This window comes from Odontesthes bonariensis, chromosome 8 (assembly GCF_027942865.1).
Source record: "Odontesthes bonariensis isolate fOdoBon6 chromosome 8, fOdoBon6.hap1, whole genome shotgun sequence".
NCBI classification, from domain to species: Eukaryota; Metazoa; Chordata; class Actinopteri; order Atheriniformes; family Atherinopsidae; genus Odontesthes; species Odontesthes bonariensis.
Genome location: NC_134513.1, coordinates 36015464 through 36027189, shown reverse-complemented (window position 1 = coordinate 36027189; position 11726 = coordinate 36015464). Strand labels below are relative to the sequence as shown.

The window sequence follows — 11726 nt, the reverse complement described above, 5'->3', positions numbered from 1 at the left end:
AGACGCACAGGTGTGTTCACCAATCACAGGGCAGATGTAGGTCTCCGCTCGGAGAATCAGATTCGGTGTTTATTTGTTGTATTTTTCATGTTTGTTTGCAACTTTCTGTGCTCCATGTTCATCTGTCAGGGCCGTATCCAGCTGTTAGGGGGCCTCGGGTTCACTTCACAGGTGAGGGGCCCAAAATGAAACGCATCAGACTTGATATTAAAACTAGAGCAGAGGTTCTTGCTGTGATTTCAGTCGCATTTCTTGTTCTTGTTAAACATTTTGGGGGGTTAGTGATATGTGATATGAAGTTTTCTGATCAATTGAACTTTAGAATAAATGGGCTCAGTGTGAGGTTGAATGATAGAGGTTTAAAACACAGATTTCCTCCCTGAGCAGAGTGCTGGTAGTCGGGCAGAGCTTCCTCTTTTTGTGGGGCTGGTTGTCCCACCGTGGGCGGCGTGCACTTCCTCTTAGGATTCCTGGAGGATGTAGGTTGTGTTTGTGCAACTCAGTCTCACCAGAAATGCCTAAATGTAGCTTTGCAACGCAGGTTGGTTGGTGTCTAGCTTCTCATCAGGTGACAGTAACCGTCGCCTCGGAGTATAAAACTTTGGCTTTATGTTTTCAAACCCTAACTGTGCACTTTTAACTCCTAACTGTATTTCACATTTCACTACTTAGACATTAAAAATGTCTTCTCCAGCATCATGTCGATGGCTGTTTTCCTGCTTTATGAAGTGTATTTTGTATTTCCTGTCTGACGTTTGGGCTCAGCAGCGACACCTACTGTTCAGGAGGAAAACTACCGGTCACGTCACAGTTCGCTCGCATCACGACCAATGTGGCGAGCGTAATCACAAGTTTAGGCTTGCCTAAAACATGGCGAGTCTGTCTAAAGATGGGACGACCATCGTGTACGCTGATCAGGGCGTGCGATCAAATGTAGCGTTTTCAACTAATTTCCAGAAATCCTCTGAAAAAACGTTTGGCACAACCACCCGAATTTAATCGGTTAGTTTCCAGGTTGGTACAAACAAAATAGTTGTTCAAATGCTGTGATGTCACTTCTTGTGACTCAGCTTGGTCTTTGCTGATTGGCTGGGATAAATCCATGTGACTACAACCTTAGAGTGAGGAAGGAGGCCAGTTTCTAAATATGTTCTTTGCCTAAAAATGAGCTAAAACAGAATAAAAAGGATCAAATCCAACTTTACAACACATGAGTTCAACGTGTAGTAAAATAGTTCTGCTTCTAAGACCAGATTTACTCACAAAACCTCGAGGTTTGGACCATTATTGTGTTCATAAGACGTAAACATTTTGAATAAAGTTGTAGTGATTGAAATGATGTCACCAGAGGTCCGTTTCACGAAGCAGGTTTCATGAAAACTCTGAGTAGGTTAACCCTGAAATGAGGGAAACCCTGAGTTTTCCGTTTCACAAAGGGAGGTAACTCAACCCCGAGAAAGAGGGGTAACTCTAGCCTGTTTCACAAAGAGAGGTAACTTAAGCTCTCGGTCAGTTACCGTAGTAACAGACTCTCTGAACCTAACCTGGTCGGGACCAGGTTTTATTCAAGAAACCTCGAGTTTCTTTCTGTCTCCGCCCTCTTTCAGCCACACACGCCATTTGATTTCCTCATTCATTCAGTCAGCAGAGCGAGTTCTTCTGCTTCTAGAAGTCCATTAGGCACAGTAGGAGATTACTATTTTCACAAACATGTCCTTTAGACAACGATCCCGTGGATGAAGGTGCAGCATTACTGCTCAGAGAATTAAATATTCGTCGGGAGATGGTTATCAGACCGCGCATAGATGTTTTAGCATTTCCAGACAATTATCTTTTTGAGAGGCACCATCAGAATGTGTTGGGACAAAAGAAAAAAAGACAAATATGTGTATGAATAGGCTTAAAAAAGATATATATATAGGTCTATTATATTTTATAAAGGTGGATTCCCTCCAGGGATTCCCTCAGCCACTGGCCTCCCGTTAGAGGTGGCGGTGCTGGGCACCACCCGTTTTACGGGCATCTGCCTTCTTTCTGTTGGCTCAGTAGAAGTCTGTGTTAGTTTAAATAGGTTTAATTATTTAACAGAACATGATATAGATGAGAAGACACAGTTTATGTGTGTGAAAACAGCATTATGTTGGGGATAAAATAACTGCACAGTCAAATAGCCACTTAATATTTACTTTACAGTGTAAAACATGATCAAAATGAGGTGCCTCCATGCCGAGGTCTCACCTGTTTGAACAATGTTTTTATATTTCATCTTAAACTGCCAAGTGCGCTTCTCCCCCGCGGAATTGCACCTAAATGAAATAAATGAATGGGCTACCATTCAAGCAGTTTCCCTGTAATATTATTGGGATTGCAAAGGACTACATTTAAACTTACGCTTTTGCTGCTGCAGCGGTGTTGCACTTATTTCTAAAAACGTGTTGAAACTCGCCGTATGAGCGCATTAAGATTTCCAAAACGTAGCCCCTCCTCTTCCCCGTTGCCATGGTGACTCGTTGAATCAGGGCTCCATTGATGTTGGCTTTTTAAAGTTGTGGTGCATGCGCTAAACTCAAGGTGAAACTACTCGGAGTTGATTAAACTCACTCAAATCAGCGTTTCTGGAACCGAAAACTCAGAGTTTTCTTTCTCAGAGTAGATGCACTCAGAGATCAGGAATAGACTCAGAGTTTGTTGAACCTGCTTTGTGAAACGGACCCCAGGCCTCCTGAGATGTCGCCTCGTTCGGCCTTTGGTCTCAGATAAATACATATTTTATATTTTCTCTCCAGCTCTTCTTTAATTGACCAAAACAACATTATTTTAGGCGTTTAAGAGGTTGTTTCTCCTCAGTCTTTGGGTTGCCTCGTCTATAAAGCAGCGTATCCCTTTACTGATCATTGATATCAACCCCTGAACAACTTAAACTGATTGATCAGTGATTGTGTCGGGAGTATCTGACCATTTCTTTAGACTTAAAGTTGGTTTCTTGGTCCCTATGCAAACCCTGTGGCTCATTTCTACCTGCAGTGATGTTCGAGCTCTTCTTCGTTGGTGGTTTTCAGATGCTTAAAGTAAAAGAGGAAGCACCAACAGTCTGACTCCAAGTGAAACACTGAAGTCCTGCAGCAGCATTTCCCTAAAATGAGATAAACACAATCTGCGGGATTCTGTGAAAGAAAGTTGCTCATGTGAAAGTACCGGGAACTTCTGGTTCAAGGCAGCATCAGATTGATCTGAGACGGAGTCATTACTGCATTGGTTCAAGCAGAAACATTAACGTCCAGAATTTCTCTCTGACGTGTGCTCTCAGAGTAAAAGTTTGTAGTTTTTGTACTTTCATGTTAAAGGAACCTGAATAATTTGAGCTGCACAGTTTATTGGACCAACATTTGGTGTTTTAGATCTGACTGAGGACCGTCTGAAGCTAGTTAGACTCGTGAAGCTGTTGAATCTAAGTCCTGTTTGCTACATTGATGTTAGCTTTTAGCTTCTTTTAGCAGACTGAGATAAGAGGAAATATCTTTCAAAGGTCGTTCTGCAGAGATTTTTCTGTTTCTTCATCTGTTAAAGAAGAAAATTCAGTTCAGGCTGAAGCATCAGCTTAAAACACCAACTTTTCTAACTTTTACTAATTTAAGAAACAAACAAAAACGTTCTTAATAGTAAATTTATCAGGATTTTTTTATACGTTAATCTGCAAGCTGTATTAAAGTTGTGCTTTCATAATTAAATCTGTAATTACAATCAATAATATGAAATATCTGTCTAAAATGTTCATTTTAATTTTAGTCTTTTATTCAGTTGACTCATTCATTGATAACAGACTATTTCTACTCTGTAGTATTTTTACATCAGTATTTCTACTCAGTAGTATCTTAAGAGGATCGAGTACTTTTTCCCTCTGACTCAGTCTGATTCAGTCAGTGAGTAAATTTTGATGGTTGTTGTTGGTTTGCGTCGGTACGGATCAGGTGATGCTCTTTTCCCACTTGATGAGGTTACCTGCTCTGGGGCTTCTTTTTGGGACCAGAGGTTTGTTCGGGGCCTGTTTCTGTAGCTCAGATTGCTTGTTTTATCAGAATATCTTAGAAAACATGAAAACCTGTTAGGGTTACCCTACAGTCAAAAGCATCATCATAGGTTTCTGCTCGCTGGTAAAAGTGAGCCATGGTGGACAAAACGTGTGATAAATGTTCAGAATTTTAATAATAATTGAAATGTTTCTTATATTTTAGTGTATCATTTTAATTAAAACACAAATTAAACTTCTGTTTGTCAGGTTTTGTATTAAATAACCTCAGAAGTGTCCCTCAGTTTGTATTGAAATGAGTTTAAATAACAGAGATTAACATGATGTCATCAGAAAGTTTGTCGAGGTTTGGAGGCTAAGGACATTTCATCTCCTGGTTTGTGCTCCCACAGACATCTGAAACCTCTTTTCTAAGAATAACCTGCTGACGTCACTAATTCACGGCACAGACAGGAGAAAATAAACTGTGATGACCTCACGTCTCTTAACGAGAGCCTTTTATCTCCCAGCTTTAATTATGAGCCTCCTTCATGAACCAAATGTGGCTGACGGAGGCGCTCTGAAAGAAAGCGAGCGGCATGTGAAGGACGGTATTGATCCGATGGGTCACCGGATCGTCCTGATGGAAAAGTGTCAGCTGGGCAGTTTGTGGGCTGTTTCTGCCTCATCGTGCTGCCTGTTTGCTCTGATGCAGCGATCAATAGCGCTCTGTTAACGACCCATGACCTCATGGCCGGGCCTGTGTTCTGCATCTGCTATGATGTCGTCTGTACGGAAGGCAGGAAAATGTCAAACTCTGCCTCTAGCTGCGAAGGGTCTTATATCATCACAAACTGAAGGCACACAACAAAATTCAGGCAGTAGTTTTTATATTTTTCAGACAAAGGAAGATCTTCTTTTAATAACCAACAGTACCTGGATGCAGAACAGGGTCCATTTAGCTTCTGTTCTGGACTTTAATACCATTAAATGTAGAAATTCACTATTTCAAATCAGTCATTTTAAATGTACATCGATTAGTTTGTTTAAAAACAAAGAGTCAAACGGTAAAAAAGCCCTCTTTTAATAAATCATGACATTAGTGTTGATCAGGATTTAAAGCAGAACTTTGTATTTGTAAGGCCCAGAAGATACTTTTGTTTTGATTACGAGTACATCCGTTTATGATCGTGCCTTTGTTTGGAGCGTAGTTCGTGGACTTCCTCAGAAATCAACTCTATGATTTTACCAGCTGCAGTAAGTAAGCGACAGATATATGACGGATGTAGGGTATATGACAGATGTCGCGTATATGACAGATGTAGGTTAGATGACGGATGAAGGGTATATGGCAGATATATGACAGATACAGGGTATATGACGCATGTCGGGTATATGAGAGATGTAGATTAGATGACGGATGAAAGGTATATGGCAGATATGACGGATGTCGGGTTTATGACAGATACAGGGTATATGACAGATGTAGGGTTTGACAGATAAACCCTACATCTGACGGATACAGGGTATATGACAGATATTTGACAGATATAGGATGTGTGACGGATGTAGGGTATATGACAGATGTTTGATAGATGTAGGATGTGTGACGGATGTAGGGTATATGACGGATGTAGGGTATATGACGGATACAAGGTATATGACGGATACAGGGTATATGACGGATGAAGGGTATATGGCAGATATATGACAGATACAGGGTATATGACGCATGTCGGGTATATGAGAGATGTAGATTAGATGACGGATGAAGGGTATATGGCAGATATATGACAGATACAGGGTATATGACGCATGTCGGGTATATGAGAGATGTAGATTAGATGACGGATGAAGGGTATATGGCAGATATGACGGATGTCGGGTTTATGACAGATATAGGGTATATGACAGATATTTGACAGATATAGGATGTGTGACGGATGTAGGGTATATGACGGATGTAGGGTATATGACGGATACAGGGTATATGACGGATGTAGGGTATATGACGGATGTAGGGTATATGACGGATGTAGGGTATATGACGGATGTAGGGTATATGACGGATACAGGGTATATGACGGATGTAGGGTATATGACGGATACAGGGTATATGACGGATACAGGGTATATGACGGATGTAGGGTATATGACGGATGTAGGGTATATGACGGATACAGGGTATATGACGGATGTAGGGTATATGACGGATGTAGGGTATATGACGGATACAGGGTATATGACGGATGTAGGGTATATGACGGATACAGGGTATATGACGGATGTAGGGTATATGACGGATGTAGGGTATATGACGGATACAGGGTATATGACGGATACAGGGTATATGACGGATGTAGGGTATATGACGGATACAGGGTATATGACGGATGTAGGGTATATGACGGATACAGGGTATATGACGGATGTAGGGTATATGACGGATACAGGGTATATGACGGATGTAGGGTATATGACGGATACAGGGTATATGACGGATGTAGGGTATATGACGGATACAGGGTATATGACGGATGTAGGGTATATGACGGATGTAGGGTATATGACGGATACAGGGTATATGACGGATGTAGGGTATATGACGGATACAGGGTATATGACGGATGTAGGGTATATGACGGATGTAGGGTATATGACGGATACAGGGTATATGACGGATACAGGGTATATGACGGATACAGGGTATATGACGGATGCAGGGTATATGACGGATACAGGGTATATGACGGATGTAGGGTATATGACGGATACAGGGTATATGACGGATGTAGGGTATATGACGGATACAGGGTATATGACGGATGTAGGGTATATGACGGATACAGGGTATATGACAGATGTAGGGTATATGACGGATACAGGGTATATGACGGATGTAGGGTATATGACGGATACAGGGTATATGACAGATGTAGGGTATATGACGGATGTATTGATGTTTACGCTCCGGGTGCTTCGGTGTCGTTTGGCTGGTCGTAAATTTTGGAAAGCTGCATGTTGAACAACCTCTGATGGTGTCACAGTGGTCAGGTCGTTGTAGGAGTAGGCAGGAAGTACCTCACGGTGTGGTGTGTGTCCTCGGATGGTTGTCTGCAGGCTGCTGACTGTGACTCAGGTCTGACTCTTATCAGGCAGCATCAACAGTGACTCAGGTCTGCACATAAACACACCAGCTCACCACATCCTGGGTCTCAGTTTCAGCCTCATTATTACTCACTTAAAGACTAAAACCACGACTGTCGGGAGTAAATCAGACCCTCAGATGGGATTTGAAGCTGCTGTCAACACCCTCTGAAATGAGATGTTAAAGTCTGATTCAATCACAGTTGATGTTAAAATGTTTTAATATATCTCTCCTGTGATTAGAAGTCACTGAGACGCCATTTTTTTCATGAATACTCAGTCGGTTCACGTCAAGTCTGAAAATATCAAAGGGTTTCCTAGCTAAAGAAACCAACAGATTGCACTGAAACTGATCCAATCCCCCGTCCTGAGCGTGCAAGAGGTGACTGTGGAGAGAAAAAAACTCCCTTTAACAGGAAGAAGCCGCCATCAGAACCAGAAGCTTTCAGTAGACGTTTCTTGGGAAATAGCTTCTGTTTTTACCGGAAATTCAACCACCAAAATATGAAGGCTTCACACTTTTTCTTCATCATTAAAGCCGTTGTTAAACAGCCCGATCAGCTGTTTCTGGTCTTCCAGCAGTTGCAAAGGTTTAGATCATTGATCAGGAGGTGTCACACAGAGGAATGTGTGATAAATCATGACATGTTCATGGTGTCACATGACTTCATTAGCAAACAGGAGCAGAAACGGCAGTTTCAGCTTTAATGACCTCACAGATATAAATACTCTGACATCGGTGTGCAGCTTTATGTTGAGCAGTTAGTTCTCCAACAGAGAATAAATCCCAGCAGTCTGTGCTGAGCTGTGCTCCTCACAGACTGTAACTGTACAGTAGAAATAGCTGAATATTTCATGAGTCGGCCCCGTCAGGTTGTTGTCGGTGCAGTCCCAGCAGGAAGCGTCCCGTCTGCTCCTCACAAACATCCTTCATGTCTTCAGACTCTCCTCAGAGACGCTTCCACTGTCAGTAACTCTTAGAACAAACACCACGTGCTGAGATGAACAAAAGCTGATGGCTCTCTTCAGTTGTTCTCCCAACAAATTCCTCCAAAAATTAGATTAAAACATCAGAATCCAATAAAACATTTAATGTGCCCAAACACAAACTTCCTGATTCTGTTGCTTCTGATTTGATTCATTCAGTTGCTTCCCACAAATGAGTTTAATCTAATGTTAGAAACCTCTGAAAGGAGGCTCTTGTTTCTTCCAATATTGGGTTGAGCTGCGTTTCAGGAATTATTCGAGTGATTTTCAACCGACCCTCATCCTTCTTGGAGCTCCTCCTGCAGCCTGCTCTCAGCTCCAGGTGCATGCAGCACCTGAGACCTGCTCCAGGTGCATGCAGCTCCTGAGACCTGCTGCTCCAGGTGCATGCAGCTCCTGAGACCTGCTGCTCCAGGTGCATGCAGCTCCTGAGACCTGCTGCTCCAGGTGCATGGAGCACCTGAGACCTGCTGCTCCAGGTGCATGGAGCACCTGAGACCTGCTGCTCCAGGTGCATGGAGCACCTGAGACCTGCTGCTCCAGGTGCATGGAGAACCTGAGACCTGCTGCTCCAGGTGCATGGAGAACCTGAGACCTGCTGCTCCAGGTGCATGGAGCACCTGAGACCTGCTGCTCCAGGTGCATGGAGCACCTGAGACCTGCTGCTCCAGGTGCATGCAGCTCCTGAGACCTGCTGCTCCAGGTGCATGCAGCTCCTGAGACCTGCTGCTCCAGGTGCATGCAGCTCCTGAGACCTGCTGCTCCAGGTGCATGCAGCTCCTGAGACCTGCTGCTCCAGGTGCATGCAGCACCTGAGACCTGCTGCTCCAGGTGCATGGAGCACCTGAGACCTGCTGCTCCAGGTGCATGCAGCACCTGAGACCTGCTGCTCCAGGTGCATGGAGCTCCTGAGACCTGCTCCAGGTGCATGGAGCACCTGAGACCTGCTGCTCCAGGTGCATGGAGCTCCTGAGACCTGCTCCAGGTGCATGCAGCTCCTGAGACCTGCTGCTCCAGGTGCATGGAGCACCTGAGACCTGCTGCTCCAGGTGCATGCAGCTCCTGAGACCTGCTGCTCCAGGTGCATGCAGCTCCTGAGACCTGCTGCTCCAGGTGCATGCAGCTCCTGAGACCTGCTGCTCCAGGTGCATGGAGCACCTGAGACCTGCTGCTCCAGGTGCATGGAGCTCCTGAGACCTGCTCCAGGTGCATGGAGCACCTGAGACCTGCTGCTCCAGGTGCATGGAGCACCTGAGACCTGCTGCTCCAGGTGCATGCAGCACCTGAGACCTGCTGCTCCAGGTGCATGCAGCACCTGAGACCTGCTGCTCCAGGTGCATGCAGCTCCTGAGACCTGCTGCTCCAGGTGCATGCAGCTCCTGAGACCTGCTGCTCCAGGTGCATGCAGCTCCTGAGACCTGCTGCTCCAGGTGCATGCAGCACCTGAGACCTGCTGCTCCAGGTGCATGCAGCTCCTGAGACCTGCTGCTCCAGGTGCATGGAGCACCTGAGACCTGCTGCTCCAGGTGCATGCAGCTCCTGAGACCTGCTCCAGGTGCATGCAGCTCCTGAGACCTGCTCCAGGTGCATGCAGCTCCTGAGACCTGCTGCTCCAGGTGCATGCAGCTCCTGAGACCTGCTCCAGGTGCATGGAGCTCCTGAGACCTGCTGCTCCAGGTGCATGCAGCTCCTGAGACCTGCTGCTCCAGGTGCATGCAGCTCCTGAGACCTGCTCCAGGATGATTAAACGGATCGCTTTCTGGGTCAGAGAAGGAAATAAGAGCAGCAGATGATCTCCACAAACAATTATTTTAGGATATTTGTGGTTGATTCTGGCAGCGATGTTGGTGTATTTAGACCAGCGATAGTGGGGTTCACATGTTCTGGACCCCCCCAGGTGAAGGAACTGGTTTCTATCTTCAGGATGGAGCAGATTTTACCACCAGCAGATCAGCTGATGGAAGTTCATTTCTGTGAATTCGAAGCTTTTTATGCAAGTTAGAAACAAAAATGTGGAGCATAGTGTGTAACTGCAGCCATGCTGCCAGGCAAGACGTCCCCAAACTGTCTACATTTGGACCTGGATAAAAGTTAGGTGCTTATTTCTGATGTCAGACGGCTCCGAGGTGGGCTGCTGGATGTTCCCTGGCTGTAAACTAATGGAGCAGAACAGCCCTAAACTGTCCTTCTTTCAAGATGTATTCTTAGAGTACTAACTGGGACAGAATAAACCTAAAGGTTCATTTTGGGCTGTTAAAAACATCGACTTGGATCAAAAAGTCGTTTGGAGGGACGATAAAAGGAAAAAGTCCTGCAGAGAGACTCAGATCTGTTTATCCAGTCATCAGGATCATACTGAGAGCACAGACTCATCACATGACCTCATCCATTCAGCCTGAATACATGACAGAAGTAACACGGAGCAGGTCACATGATCAGATTATACCGTTTAATGATTCCAAATAAACATTCTTTACTTTTTATTCGAAATAACTTTGACACCACAGACCTACAATGTTCACGTTCACATCCAGGTGTCTAATTAAACTTGCTGGATAGAAACTATCAACTCTGATTGTTGAAAGAATCCAGTAACCAAAGCTTTGAGTGGCTCTACTGTGCACGAGAGGCTACGTCACATGGTTGTAGAAATACATGTGTTGTACGAGTTTAAAAGAAAAAAACATCTATTTTTATTTCATTTTAAGCAATGCTGCAAACACAAAAATGTGCATTTAAATGATTAATTTTCCTTGTCCTATGTGATGAAATGGATCTCTTCAACAAATTTTTAAGTTCTGCACAAGCCTGTTAATGATGTCTTGATCTGAATCAGGTGTGTTTAAGCAGGGAAACATCTAAAACCTGCAGGACAGCAGCCCTCGAGGACCGACTTTGGACATCCCTGCTTTAGAGTTTCACAAAGGTTTGTAGGGAATAAGGTTGTCCTGTTCCTGTTAGAGGTTCCACTTTGGCTGTTTGGGTGGTTCTAACTGTCACTGGGATGGTTCTCGGTTGCTTGTACATTGTGCTCGTGACCATGGATGAGATCTTGGGATCTTTTATGGGAATTTCGTGGTTCTTTAAGAGGTTGTTGTGGACATCAATGAGGTTCTAGAGGGGATATATGTGGTGCTAATTGTTCTTAAGTTGTAGTGGTCATAAAATCTGAGTTTAAATCAGTCTTGCATCTTTATTGGCCGGTTCATCCTTCTGATGCCCGGCCCCCCCCCCCGTTCATCCTGTCATGCGGGTCAGTGGGGCGTTGATAACGCATCACTGAGCGCCGTACAACTGTCAGCAGAACCAACGTGGCCCGTGATATGTCCGAGCGTGCTCACAGTTCAGCTTACTTTCCTCAGATGAGCTTGGCTTCATACACAGTTGATGTATTTTTAAAGCCGACTTGCAGCTATAAATAGAGCAGGACTTTCATCAGAGTTGCTGCAGAGCTGCACTCTGCTTCACTCTGGAAGAACATCTCCTCTCAGGCGTGCAGTCAAAGAAAACACTTTTAGCAACACACCTGGCTGGTTTCTCAGTCCAGAGGCCGACCAGGACAGGCTCGTCCCCGACCTGCTCGTCC

At 44.6% G+C, this 11726-nt stretch overlaps 1 protein-coding gene across 1 annotated transcript in view; it reads left to right on the top strand.

The window, feature by feature from the left end:
- The window catches only part of kiaa0930, a 28469-nt gene that overhangs the window by 857 nt on the left and 15886 nt on the right, over nucleotides 1–11726 (top strand). The gene's annotated exons all lie outside the window — the stretch shown is intronic.